Source organism: Orbicella faveolata, unplaced genomic scaffold (genome assembly GCF_042242905.1).
Source record: "Orbicella faveolata isolate gen_17 unplaced genomic scaffold, um_ofav_v1 contig_26, whole genome shotgun sequence".
Lineage (NCBI taxonomy): Eukaryota > Metazoa > Cnidaria > Anthozoa > Scleractinia > Merulinidae > Orbicella > Orbicella faveolata.
In genome coordinates, this window is record NW_028301554.1 from 7459099 (window position 1) to 7474089 (window position 14991).

General features: G+C 37.7%; 1 long non-coding RNA gene across 2 annotated transcripts; it reads right to left on the reverse strand.

Moving 5' to 3' along the window:
* Positions 1–7: 7 nt before the first annotated feature.
* Positions 8–13379, reverse strand: LOC110045318 (uncharacterized). 2 transcript variants are annotated; one of them, XR_016209135.1, is made up of 13 exons: positions 12311–13379; positions 12080–12164; positions 11599–11664; positions 10827–11027; positions 10662–10725; positions 10050–10101; positions 9135–9209; positions 7274–8882; positions 4916–7046; positions 4393–4469; positions 4131–4196; positions 318–392; positions 8–67 (listed from the first exon to the last, which is right to left on the reverse strand). It is a non-coding gene; the product is annotated as an uncharacterized LOC110045318 (long non-coding RNA). The 2 variants fall into 2 exon arrangements; XR_016209134.1 differs by lacking the exon at positions 10050–10101 and having other exon boundaries at positions 12080–13378.
* Between the last annotated feature and the right edge of the window lie 1612 nt (positions 13380–14991).

A 14991-nucleotide genomic window follows, 5' to 3' on the forward strand; every position in this document is an offset into this window, starting at 1 on the left:
ACTGGTTTTGGTGAGTCGACCACAATGAAACCAAAATGACTAGGCGTCAATAACAGGACCTTTTTCTCTGAAACGTAGAAGAGGGGGAAAAGTTTAGCAAATTATTACTGCGCAAACGATGCTTCCAAACAATTATTCGCGTGACGTAATGTTCGCGTTACTCACTAATAACTCTTACAAGAAAAAGAAAAGCAGCCACGCGATTCATGCAAACCTCTCCTAGTGTAAATTTAAAGTACTAAAAATCAGCTGTACTTATTATATGCGCACTCAACGCTATCAGTCATGCACAGACAGCTTACATTTTATAAACTTACCGTGTTCAGTTTCTCGGTCTTGTGATGAAAGTGAAACAACGGTGATAGAAACTGAAACAACACTGGGGGGTTTTCCTGCAAGACAATGAGAGGTCCAATAGGAAGTCAAAACAATATAAAATTGAAATATATTTTAAACGTTGAGCAAAACAATTAAATAAAAACATTCGAAAATATGTTACATTTTGTCTTTCCTATCTGCACTCTTTGTCAAATACTGACCGTTAAGTCTAATAGCTTTCAAAGTACATTGAGTGTTTGACTATATCTAATAATCAGTGTAATGGTTATCAAGCTAGACAAATTTCTTTGTTGTCTGTTGTTCTTCGCTGTTTGGTTTAACCGTGCATAAAACACTATAGGTGTTAACTCAGTTCTGACTTATTGGTTAACCAACTTAACTGTTTCGCTTAAGTAATTTTAAATGAACTGTTCATGATCGCAAAGCGAAAGATTTTTCACAGTCCTAGACCATCCAGCATAAATCGCATGAATCTCTCGTGAAAGCTGCTTTTGCCATCGATCTGTTGTAAAATATGGAAGACCGTGAATTAACTTATCGTCAGTTTGCACTTTATAATATACTTTGTGCGATTTGGGCGAATTCATACTTTCGTTTTCCGATGGTAACAGACATCAGATCTGACAGAGCCAAAAACTTTGTTATCTACTAGAAAGCGGTAGAGCCTGCAGTTACTCCCCTCTTTGTGATTGTCGGAATATGGTCGCTATTGTAATCGAGCTATATATTATTCTAACTGTTTAAGATAGAAACCAGACGATGCAAAGTTAGCACTGAAGAGCTGTACTAACCACGGCGAAACTTAGCTTTTTAAAGTGAAACTACGAAAACCGCTTGAGGGAGTTCTAGATATTTCTACGAAACACTGATTATCATACTACATCATGCATGGACGGATGTATGTCGAAGGTTTTAGAGTGTCAAAACCTAAGCTTTGCGGGAGGCGAGAAAAGCTGAAAATAAGCAGGCGGGATGTGGCCTGAGCAGCAGGTGCTCATTTCAACCAGGAAATTCGAGATAAATTTGATATCGAGGGACAATGAATGACAAAGCTGAACTTTTTTTGCGTTTGGAGGACGCAGTTCATAATCTTGTGTATACTGTGGTTTCAAGGTGACCTATTTAGACATTTTTTCTTCGAACGTCTGCATTTTCTGCGCCATTTTGAATGACGTCACACCTCATATGCGCAAAGACTATCACACACCTCAAGGTTTTCGTTGTGGTGTGAGCAAGTCTGAGCATCTAAAGACTACCTCGTGGTTTATAGTTTATTTTGTATGTTCATGAACACGACTTTAAATGGTCGTGGCTTTAGGATGTTTTCCGTGGGAACAGCTGTGTTTCATTGGCTGTAGTTTGATGTGGTTAGTGCAGGTTGCACAGGGGCTGGTACGCTTTCGCGAGCTAAAATTTATCGGCCTGAATGTTCGGCGCGGGTTGCCCAATAGAGCGAAGGGAGTCATTGTAATTTCGCTAGCCAACATTTATATGGGCTTGAACTGATTGATGTAGGAAGCATTTCAAAGTTAAGCATATTGTCAGGGATTGTCAGAAACCAAAAACGACTGCATTGCACTTGCATTGTACTTGAATTGTTAGAAATACACTTGAATAGGGTTAACAGACACCCTGTTGTTGCTTTTTCAAGACCAAAAGTTAGTATACGAACAATACCGGTCAAGAATCGGCTTTCATAACCATTTCGTGAATACACAGGAAGTCTTATCACATTTTAAGGATCAGTTATGAAATATGATGTGCGTGGCCTCAATTACGGACAACGATGTCGTATTGTGGAGAATTTGCGACAATTCTCTGACACGTAGGAGCCAAACCACCCCCCAAATGTTTCGTCAGTTCTTGGGTATTTCACATTATTTCGCATTACTTAAAGAGTATTGACTCTTTCTACACCAAACTTGGCAGATGAGCAGGACACCTATTGCCAATTATATTTACGTGAAAAATGTCAGTTAATGTCAAAGTTGTGACGTCACAGTGATGACGTCATGTTTTCTGCCATTTTTGAAGTTTTTAATATGCAAATTTTTTACAATGTGTTCGAAAGAACACGTCAAGGGGAGTTGAAACCTGAAAAAATTTTGTCCATATCGCAAAAATTAAATGAAATATGGCATTTTTAAATATGAAAAATAGCTCTGTAAAATATGGGATCCCCCCTTGAGAAAAATCCCCAAATTGGAGCCGTAATTTTGTTCCAGCAAATGCAGCTATGTTGCACATGTGATGTGCCAGATGACTAAAGCAAAAATAAAGAAGAAAATCGGAATAAAAAATTATCCCTCTAGTGTTATTGCGTTAAAATTAGTTTCGTTACGGCATAACCTGTGACGTCATCCGTTTTTTTACTGTTAATACCATCCTAACAAAGCCCAAAATCAAATTTCTAAAACCATACGATTTTTTACAACATCAAACTTTCTATTTTTCTAGATTATTAGCCTTCCTAGACTAAAACTGAGAAAAATAAACCAGAGAGACTGACTTAAGAAGGACAGTATGTAGCAAATTTCGGGGGGGGACAACAACAAAATTTTTAACTTACCATATCTCGAAAAATAATCATCATAACAAAAAACGGTTTCCGGCATTTTACTCCTCTAGTCAAGGCCTTTCCAATGACATAATCTTTTTATGAGAGTTTACAAAAAATTATAGCACGTTTTGGTGACGTCATCAATTATGACGTCATAATCTGACATTTTGTCACAACTTCCAAATAAAAATAAACTGGAGAACAAAGAAGGCTCATCTGCCAAACTTGGTTCAGAAATATATAAAAGAAGCAAATATAGCCTTCATGAAACATTAGGGGGGTGGTTTGGCCCCTACGTGGAGCCAAGACGTTAATTTTCATGCCAAAATTGAAACATGTCGTTACCCAATAAAAAATGAGGAATTATGAGGTGATGCTTTGGTCGACACAAATGATGTGCTGCAAAGTGTATATAGGGCAAACGACTGATGTGAAGCAAAATCTAGACCCTACAATTTTTGATGTCATTGATTCGATAGTCATTTTCTGGTAATTAGAGCATGCACGAAACGATACAACGTGGCGTAATAGTGGCGCTAACGGACTAACGTAAGTAGACTAGCTATTATCTAAACATACCAACAAATATAGCCTATGTTGCGGGCGTAAACGGGGACGTGGTCGGGATCGGGATGCAAAAAAAAAAAAAACCCGAGAAAGAAAGGGAGCAGCACCCTATTCCGATAAAGACGCTCGTTTCCAATAAGCATCCCAGTTTAATTTCCTCAACCCGTAAAATTCAAAAAAAAAAAAGAAAAAAGGACGTTACGCACACACAAGTACGCAGTGCGGAGCTATTTTTTTCTTAGACGCGATAATCGCTCCTTCGAATGTTTACGATAAACCAGTTCGCGATTGCAAATGTTTGCTTACATTTGTTCTTCAAGCTTAAAATAATGTACGTTAAAAAAACACTTTTACAAATTAGCTTTGACGCTGAAACCAATTACTAGTTAATGTGAAAATCTTTAGCGCGAAATTAGAAGGCTTATGTAAATATTTTTGTGAGTCTACGGAAACAGGCGCCGTCACGCCACGTATCAACAAATTGTATTTTATACGGCGGACCTCAAAATAAAAATATATCTGTCTGTAAAAACTCGATTGCTGATGAAAAATGTTGATTTTAGTAATAGCCAGAGGTTGAAAGTCAGCAAGTGAAATCATTTAAAGTATATTTATTAGTGACGGTGTGGAACGCATTTATAATCTTTGATTACTACTACCTTACCCACTAGTTTTCGTGAGTCAACAGAGTGAAACCAAAACTAACACGTCAGTAACAGGACCTGCTCCTCTGAAAATAAGCAAAAGGGAGATATTTTAGCGAATTATTACTACACAAAACGTGCTCCCACGCAGTCATTCGTGCTACTTAATAATTCGCGTGACTCACTATTGGCTATTCACTATTAGTCTCTTCCAGTGTAAACTCTAGATCTTGGGTATGTGCACGCTACTAGTCACAAATAGCTTACAGTTTATAAACTTACCGTGTTCAGTTTGTCAGTCTTCTGATAAAAGTGGAACCTAAAGTAATAGAAACTGAAACAGCACTGAGGGAGTTTCCCTGCAAGACAATAGGAGGCCAAAACAAATTAAAATTGAAATAAGTTTCAAACGTTCGGCAAAACAATCAAATGAAACATTCGAAAGCAAGTTACATTTTTTCTATTCCCATTCCTTGCTAAACACCGACGGTAAAGTCGAATAGCTTTTAGAGCATACTGGGTCTTTGACCATGGCTAATAATCAGCGAAATGGTTATCAAGCTAGACAAAGTTCTTTGTTGTTCGCTCTTTGGCTCAACTGTGCATAAAACACAATAGGTTTTAAACTCAGTTCTGTCTTATAGATTAACGATGCTTTGCTATGTAAAGGCAAACGATGCAGCTTGCAATTAATCATCACTTTATGACTGTCTGAATGTCGTGGCCATCATAATCGAGCTATACATTAATCTAACTGGTTAAGACAAAAACCAGACGATACAAAGTTAACTAGAGCTGTACTTACCAAGGCGGAACTTGCTTTGGAAAGTGACACTACGAAAATCGCTTGAGGGGTTCTAGACATTTCAAGGAAACACGGATCATCATAATACGTCATGCATGGAGGATGTATTTTTAAAGTTTCTGGAGTTTGAAAACATAACCTTGGCGGGATGCGGGAAAAGCTGAAAATCCAGGCAGGATGCGGGATGTGGGATTCGGGATGAAAATATCTCGGCCTGAGAAGCATGTTCTCATTTCAACCAGGAAATGTGGGATAAATTTGATATTGAGGGACAGGATGTGGGGTGAAAAACAGCAATTCACGGTTACTTAGTGACTGAAGAAATACATTTACATTTTTGTCCTATCTGCATTCTTTGTTAAATAGAGACAGTAAAGTCTAATAGCTTTCAAAGTATACTGGGTTTTTAATAATCAGTGACCTGGTTATCAAGCTAGACAATGTTGTTTGTTGTATGTTGTTCGCTCTTCGGCTTAACCATGCATAAAACACAATAGGCCGATGTTAACTCAGTTCTGTCTTATTGATTAACCAACAGAAATGTTATGCTTATGTAATTAACGCACTGTGCATGATCGAAAAACGAAAGATTGTTGACAATCCTGGACCTTTCAGTATAAATCTTGGCATCTTTGTTTGCTCTTTTGAAGCTTCTTGGGCTTAAAAACCATTCCTGTTTACTATTAAACTCTGTGTCCGCTGATTAATATAATTTACATTCCACGCTGGTTCCTGTCATAGACAGACTGACTTGCTCTGAAGAGAAACAAGGCAACTAATGAAAGCTACTTTTGCCATCATTCTGTTGGAAAATATGGAAGACCGTGAATCAACTTTTCGTCAGTTTTCACTCCATAAAGTACAAAAGCACTACGATTTGATCGATTTGAAACTGTCGTTTTCCCATGGTAACAGACATTAGAAATAACAGAGCCAAAAGCTTTGTTGTTTACTAGCAAACGATGGAACTTGGAATTGATCATCATTTTATGATGGTCTGAAAGTCATGGCTGTTTTAATCGAGCTATATATTATTCTAACTGGTTAAGATAGAAACCAGACGATGCAAAGTTAGCTAGAGCTGTACTTACCACGGCGGAACTTGCTTTGGAAAGTGAAACTACGAAAACCGCTTGAGGGTTCTAAATATTTCGAGAAAATACTGAGTATCGCAACACGTCATGCATGGAAGGTTCATTTCGATGTGAAATGTCAACACATGTTGGGAGGCGAGATAAGTCAGTTTAAAATCCAGGCGGGATGCGGAATGCGGGATTCAGGATAAAATATACTGGCCTGGCCTGAGAAGACATGATGTGCTTATTTCAACCAGAAAATGAGGGATGAATTTGATATTAGGGACCTTACGCATACACGACGGCTACGGCGAGGACGACGCCTGGTAAAAAAATGTGTTTCTATTTTACTTTGGCATTAATTTTCTCATTTATTTAATTAGATCTATCCAGTTGTCTGTCGGTATTAAAACTTGCCCCTACTGAATATGCTACAAACGTGTTCAGTTCCAAATAGAAATACGAAAAATTAGCCGTTGTGGTTCGCGTTCTCCAGACAAAGCAGAATTTGGTCATTTCATGATCACGTCGTAGATTTGCAGGGGACGGCAAAGAAATGTACCAAGAATTATAACGCACGTGAGCAGCCATTGTTTTGCTCATTAAAACTTTTATTGGGTGACGTTCTCGTTGCCGTTGCCGTCGTGTTTTGCGTAAGATCCCTATTGAGGGACGGGATGCATGATGAATACCAGCAAATCACGCCTGCTCAGTGACTGAATTCATCAATATACCTTAATTGGAATCTCCGATGAGACACGAAGGACGCGTTTTGAACTTCTCAATCGCGCTTCATCTATAGTCACAACAGCGTCATACAGTAAATATGATTAGAAACTGGTTCTGATTGTGAACATAAAGTTTCCAAAGCAGGATCAAAATGATGGTCTGAGCTCTTTCTTTGTGTTGAAAAAGTAGATCGAATGAGAACAGTTTACTTGATGATTTAAGCCTACAATGAATAACAAAGCTAAACTCGTTTTATACTCACTAGTTTTGGTGAGTCAACAGAGTGAAACCAAAACTAACACGCGTCAGTAACAAGACCTTTTCCTCTGAAAATAAGCAAAAGGGAATAAGTTAAGCGAATTATTACTGCACAGAACGGTGCTTCCAAGTAATCATTCGTGTTACTTAATAATTCGCGTGACTCACTATTGGCGCTTACAGCAGGAAGAAAATCAGTCACGCGATTCAAGAAGTCTCTTCCAGTGTTAACTCTACATCTTGTGTACATGCACGCTATTAGTCACAAATAGCTTAATACAGTTTATAAACTTACCGTGTTCAGTTTGTCAGTCTTCTCATGAAGTGGAACCCAGAGTGATAAAAACTGAAACAACACTTAGGGAGTTTCCTTGCGAGACAATAGGAGGTCCAATAGGAATTCAAAACAAATCAAAATTGAAATAAGTTTCATACATTGTGCAAAACAATCAAATAAAATCATTCGAAAGTAGGTTACATTTTTTTCATTCCCATTCTTTGTTAAACACTGACGGTAAAGTCCAATTGATTTCAAAATATATTGGGTTTTTGAGCATAGCTAATGATCAGTGAAATGGTTATCAAGCTAGACAAAGTTCTTTGTTGCATATTGTTGTTCGCTCTTTGGCTTAACCGTGCATAAAACACAGTAGGTGTTAACTCAGTTCTCATTTATAGATTAACCAACAGAAACGTTTCGGTTATGTAACTAATGCATAGTGCATGATCGCAAAGCGATCTTGGACCTTTCAACAAAAATCTTGGCATCTTTGTTTGCTATTTTGAAGTTTCTCGGGCTAAAGAACCGCTCCAGTCTACTATTTAATTATTTGTTGGCTGATAAATACAATTTACATTCCAAGCCTTCCAATCATAGACAGACTGACTTGCTCTAAAGAGAAATAAAGCAACTAATGAAAGCTACTTTTGCCATCGTTATGTTGTAAAATATGGAAGACCGTGAATTAAGTTTTCCTCAGTTTTCGCTTTATAATGCACTTTGCGCGATTTGGTTGATTTGAAACTCTCGTTTTCTCATGGTAACAGACGTCAGAACTGACAGAGCCAAAATCTTTGCTATGTAACAGCAAACGATGGAGCTTGTAATTAATCATCACTTTGTGATTTTACGAATGCCCTGGCTATCAGAATCCAGCTATATATTATTCTAACTGATCGTTAGAAGCCAGAGGATGCAAAGTTAATTAGAGTTGTACTTAACACGGCCGGCAGAACTTGCTTTGAAAGTGAAACTGCGAAAACCCGATTGAGGGGTTCTAAATATTTCGAGAAAACACTGATTATCATACTACGTCAGGCATGGAAGCTTTATTCGAAGTTTTTGGAGTATCATAACATAAGCTTGGTGGGAAGCGAGATAAAGTGAAAATCAAGGCGGGATGTGCAATGCGGAATGGGGGGTGCGACATTCAGGATAACATATCTTGGCTTGAGCAGCATGTGTTCATTTTAACCAGGGAATGCGGGATAAATTTGATATTAGGGGACGGGATGTGAGATGAAAAACAGAAATTCACGTTACACAGTGACTAAGGAAATTAATTTATCTTTCGGGAATGTTTGGAAACACTAATGAGTTAAAGAGTAGGGGTTTATAAAACATGCCAATCGCATCATATATTAACACCGATTCAAATCAGTCTTTAACTACATGACGTCAGAGTTGAAAGTAATTGGTGATTACAGTCGACATCACGGCTACAAAATCTGCCAGTTTTTTCTTTTTGTTCAAAAAGTAGAGCAACTGTGAACAGTTTACTTAATGATTTCAGTCTACTATGAATAACAAAGCTATAAAAAATATTGATTTATACTCACTGGTTTTGGTGGGTCGACCACAATGAAACCAAAATGAATACGCGTCAATAACAGGACCTTTTCGTCTGAAAAGTAGAAGAGAAGGAAAAGTTAAGCCAATTATTGCTGGGCAAACGATGCTTCCAAACAATTATTCGCGTGACTTTATTTTTCGCGTGACTCAATAACAACTCTTACAACAAGAAGAATAACAGTCACGCAATTCATGCAAACCTCTCCCAGTGTAAATTTAAAGTATTAAGAAATCGGCTATGCTTGTTAAATGCGCAGACAACGCTTTCAGTCATGTACAGACAGTTTACAGTTTATAAACTTACCGTGCCTAGTTTCTCAGTCTTCTGACGAAAATGAAACCAAAATTGATCGAAACTGAAACAACACTGGGGGTTTCCCTGCAGGACAATAGGAGGTCCAATAGAAAGTTAAAACTATTTGAAATTTAAATATGTTTCAAACGTTCTGCAAAATAATCAAATAAAAAAAAATTGAAAGCAAATTATATCTTTTTAGTCCCCATTTTTCGTTATAGCTTTCAAAGTAGATTGGGTTTTTGACCACCGCTAATACTCAGTGAAATATTTATCAAGGTACTGAGACTAAGTTCTTTCTCGTATGTTGTTCGTTCTTTGTCTTAACCATGGATAAAACACAATAGGTGTTAAGTCAGTTTTGTCTTATAGATCAACCAACAGAAACGTTTCGGTTATCTAATTAATACACTATTGAAGGATTGTTCACTGTCCTGGACCTTTCGACACAAATCTTGGCATCATTGTTTGCTCTTTTGAAGTTTTTCAGGCTTAGAAACCACTCCAGTTTACTATTAATTTAACTCCGTGTGGGCTGATTAATAGAATTTACATTCCACGCCGGTTCCTGTCATAGACAGACTGACTTGCTCTGAAGAGAAATAAGACAACTAATGAAAGCTACTTTTGCCATCGTTTTTTTGTAAAATATGGAAGGCCTTGAATTAACTTTTCGTCAGTAATTACTTTATAATGTACTTTGTACGATTTGATTGATTTCCAACTCATTTTTTCGGTGGCAACAGACATCAGAACTGACAGAGCCACAAACGTTTTTGTTTAGTAGCAAACAGTGGACTTTGCAATTGATCATCACTTTATGATAGCTTGAATTTCGTGGCTATCATAATAAAGCCTATAATCGTATTCCAACCGGTTAAGATAGAAACTAGACGATGCAAAGTTAGCTAGAACTGTACTTACCACGTCGAAACTTACTTTGGAAAGTGAAACTACGAAAACCGCTCGAGGCGTTCTAGAAATTTCGAGAAAACACTGATTATCATAATACGCCAAGCATGGAAGATGTATTTTGAAGTTTCTGGAGTGTCAAAACGTAAGCTTGACAGGATGTGAGATAAGATGAAAATCCAGGCGGGATGTGGAAAGCGGGACTCGGGATGAGAGCAGCATGTGTTGAGTTCAACCAGGAAATGCGGGATAAATTTGAAATTGATGGACGGGATGCGGGATGAAAAAAAATTACGGTTACAAAGTGACTGGAGGAATCAATTTACCTTTTGTGAGTGCTCCGAAACACCAATGAGTTAAAAAGGAAGATTTTTTTTTTTAAACAGATTGCCAATCGTGTTTCGGTCACACGAACGTCGCTACTTATAACTGGATTTGATTAGTCTTTAAATACATCGCTCAGAGTTAAAAGTAGTTAGTGATTAGCTTCGACGCTGCGGTCACTAATTCTCTCAGGTTCAGACTTTGCATTGAAAAATGAAATTGACTGTGAACAGTTTACATAACTATTTCAGTCTCCTATGAATATGTTATAACTAAGCTAAAATCATCATTTATACTCACTAGCTTTGGTGAGTCACCAGAGTGAAACCAAAACCAATACGCGTCAATAACAGGACCTTTTCCCCTGAAAAGTAAGGAAGGACGGAAAGTTGAGCAAATTGTTACTACTAAAAAACGGTGATTCCAAACAATCATTTGTGTGACTTAATTTTTCGCGTGACTCACGTTTGGCCCTCACAGCAGGAAGAAAATCAGTCACGCGATTCGTGATGTCTCTTCCAGTGGAAACTCTAGATCTTGTGTATGTGTACGCTACTAGTCACAAATAGCTTACAGTTTATAAACTTGCTGTGTTCAGTTTGTCAGTCTTCTCCTAAAAACGGAACACAAAGTGATAGAAACTGAAACAACACTGAGGGAGTTTCCCTGCAAGACAAGAGGACGTCCAATAAGAAGTCAAAACAAATTAAAACTAAAATAAGTTTCAAACGCTGAGCAAAACAATCCAATAACAACATTCGAAAGTAATTTACATTTTTCCATCCACATACTTTGTTGAATACTGATGGTTAAGACCAATAGCTTTCAGAGCATATTGGTTTTTTTTTAACATAGCTAATATTAAGTACAATGGATTTCTAGCTAGACAAAGTTCTTTCAATTGTTGTATGTTGTTGTTCGCTCTTTGGCTTACCCATGCATAAAACACAATAGGTGTTAACTCAGTTCTGTCTTATAAGTTAACCACCAGAAACATTTCGGTTATTTAATTAATACACTGATTTTTCACAATCCTGGACCTTTCCATACAAATCTTAGCATCTTTGTTTGCACTTTTAAAACCTCTAGGGCTCGGTAACCACTCCAGTTTTTTATTAAACTCTGTGTCGGCTGATTAATATAATTTACATTTCTCGATGAAACAAATAGTAGATCGACTGTGAACAGTTCACTTAATGAAAATAACAAAGCTATTACAATATTGATATATACTCACTGGTTTTTGGTCAGTCGACCAGAATGAAACCAAAGTGAATACGCGTCAATGACAGGACCTTTTCCTCTGAAAAGTAGAAGAGAACGAAAAGTTAAGAGATTATTACTGCGCAAACGATGCTTCCAAACAATTATTCATGTAGATTAACCAACGGAAATGATATGCTTATGTAATTAACGCACTGTGTATGATCGTAAAACGAAAGATTGCCCACAGTCCTGGACCTTCCAACATAAATCTTAGCATATTTGTTTGCTCTTTTGAAGCTTCTTGGGCTTAAAAACCATTCCTGATTACTATTAAACTCTGTGTTGGCTAATTAATAAACTTTACATTCCACTCTGGTTCCTGTCATAGACAGACTGACTTGCTCTAAAAAGAAATAAGGCAACCAATGAAAGCTACTTTCTTCATCGTTCGGTTATAAAATTTGGAAGGCCGTTATAGTTGACGTTTCCAAAGTTTTTACTTTATAACTTACTTTGTACGATTTAGTCGATTTTAAACTCTTGTTTTCCCGTGGTAACAGACATCAGAACCGGCAGAGCCAAAAACTTTGTTGTTATCTAGCAAACGGTGGACTGAGCTTGCAATTAACCGTCACTTAATGATGGTCTGAATATCCTGGCCATCATAATCAAGCCCTATATTATTCTACCTCGTGAAGATAAAAACCAGACGATGCAAAGTTATTAGCTTGAGCTGTACTTACCACGGCGGAACTTGCTTTGGAAAGTGAAACTACGAAAATCGCTTCAGGGGCCGTTCTCAACCTTTCGACGAAATACTGATTATCATAATACGTCATGCATGGATGTTTCGAAATTTATGGAGTGTCAAAAAGTAAGCTTGAGGGAATGCGAGATAAGCTGAAAGTTTAGTTATAGTGCGATATTGAATGCGGGATACAGGATTAAAACACGGCTTGGCGGGAGCAGCATGCGCTTATTTCAACCAAGAAATGCGGGATAGATTTGATACTGAGGGGCGGCGTGCGGGATGAAAAAAAAGCAAACCACGGTTACTCAGGGACTAGAGAAATTAATTTAGCTTTCGGTAATGTTTGTACGCACTGATGAGTTAAAGAGCAGGGGTTTTCAAAACAGCTTGCCAATCGCGTTTCGGTCACACCAGAGTCATATATTAACTGCCACTGACTCAAATCAGTCCATAAATACATGTTTGTGGTAGGCGTACGTTACCGTTACAAATTCTCCCGGGGTTCTTTCTTTGCGTTCAAAAAGTTTATTGAGTTAATGATTTCAGTCTACTATGAATAAAGCACTTAGAATATTGATTTATACTCACTGGTTTTGGTGAGTCGACCAGAATGAGACCAAATTGAATACGCGTCAATAACAGGACCGTTTCCTCTGAAAAGCAGAAGAGAAGGAAAAGTTAAGCGAATTACTACTGCGCAAACAATTATTCGCGTGACTTAATTTTTCGCATGACTCTTACAAAAAGAAGAAAATCAGTCACGCGATTCATGCAAACCTCTCCCAGTGTAAATTTAAAGCATTAAAAAATCGGCTATACTTGTTATATGTGCACCCGACGTTATCGATCGTGCACAGACAGCTTACAGTTTATTAACTTATTGTGTTCAGTTTCTCGGTCTTCTGATGAAACTGAATTACTACTGCGCAAAAGATGCTTCCAAACAATTATTCGCGTGACTCAATAATAGCTCTTACAACAAAAAGAAAATAAGTCACGTGATTCATGCAAACCTTTTCCCGGTGTAAATTTAAAGTATTTAGCATCGGCTATACTTGTTATATGTGCACCCAACGCTATCAGTCAAAAACAGGTGACAGTTTAAAACTTGCCGTGTTCTGACGAAAATGAAACTAAAAGTGAGACAATAGGAGCTCGAGGTGCAATATTAAGTCAAAACAAATTGAAAGTAATATATGTTTCAAAAGACAATCAAATAAAAACATTGGGAAGTAAACTACATTTTTTTCTATTTCCAGTCTCTATTAAATACTGACGGCTTGAAGTCCAATAGCTTTCAAAGCATATTTGGGTGACCATAGCTTGTAATCAGTAAGGTCAGTTATCAAGCAAGACAAAGTTCTTTGTCTGTTTTTCGTTCTCTGGCTTAACCATGCATAAAACACAATAGCTGTTAACGTATTGTGTTTTATGTTTCTCAAAGATTAACCAACAGTTTCGGTTATGCAATTAACGCACTGTGTATGATCGCAAAACGAAAGATTAATCACAGTCCTGGACCTTCCAACATAAATCTTGGCATCTTTGTTAGCTCTTTCGAAGTGTCTTGGGTTAATATTAAAAGCCACTCCAGTCTACTATGAAATTCACTGTCGGCTGAGATAATAGAATTTACATTCCAATCCTTCCTGTCATAGACAGACTGAATTACTCTGAAGAGAAATAAGACAACTAAAGAAAGCTACTTTTGCCATCGTTCTGTTGTAAAATGTGGAAGGCCGTGGATTGACTTTTCGTTAGTTTTCACTTTATGAGTCTGCATGCGAGCCAAGTGGCCCATCAGCCGGAGCTTATCCCGGTTTCTGTAGCATGAAGCGACTAGGAGTATTTCTACTCCCCCCTGGATGGGATGCTAGTCCATCGCAACTTTGTGCGATTTGGTCGATTTCAAATTCACGTTTTCCCATGCTAACGTACACAAGATCTGACAGAGCCAAAAACTTTGCGATGTAAAAGCAAACTATGGAGCTTGCAATTTTTCATAACTTTAAAATCATCTGAATTTCGGAAATTATTTGCTTTGAAAAGTGAAACTACGAAAACCGCTTGAGGGGTTTTAGATATTTTAAGGAGACACCGATTATCATAATGCGTCAAGCATGGAAGATGTATTTTGAAGATTCTGGGGTGTCAAAACATAAGCTTGGCGGTATGCGAGAATACGGGATACGGGATAAAAATATCTTAGGCTGTGCAGAATGTGCTCATTTCAACTAGGAAATGCGAGATAAATTTGATATTGAGAGGTGGGATGCTGGATGCGGGATAAAAAAACAGCAAGTCAGACCTACTAATTGACTGAACATCTACCTTGGAAGCCCTGGTGAGACACATGAGCAAGAGGTTTTAAAACGGCTTCGCAATCGCGTGGCTATCTTTTGGTTTTAGTCATAATAGCGTCGTTAACTACAACTGGTTTTGACTTAATCATAATCTTTGTAGAAATTGTTACCTACGAATTTCTGACTGCGGCATGTAAAGTGTTTTAACACAGTGTAGCTCTGAGTAGAGATTTTCATAGATGAGACACGGCTTCCCTATCGCGCGCCCAGCTATTGGTTTTAGTAACACCAGCGTCGTTAACTACAACTAGTTTTCATTTGTTTTTAACTACATGGCATCAGAGTTAAAAGTAGTTAGTGATTACGGTTA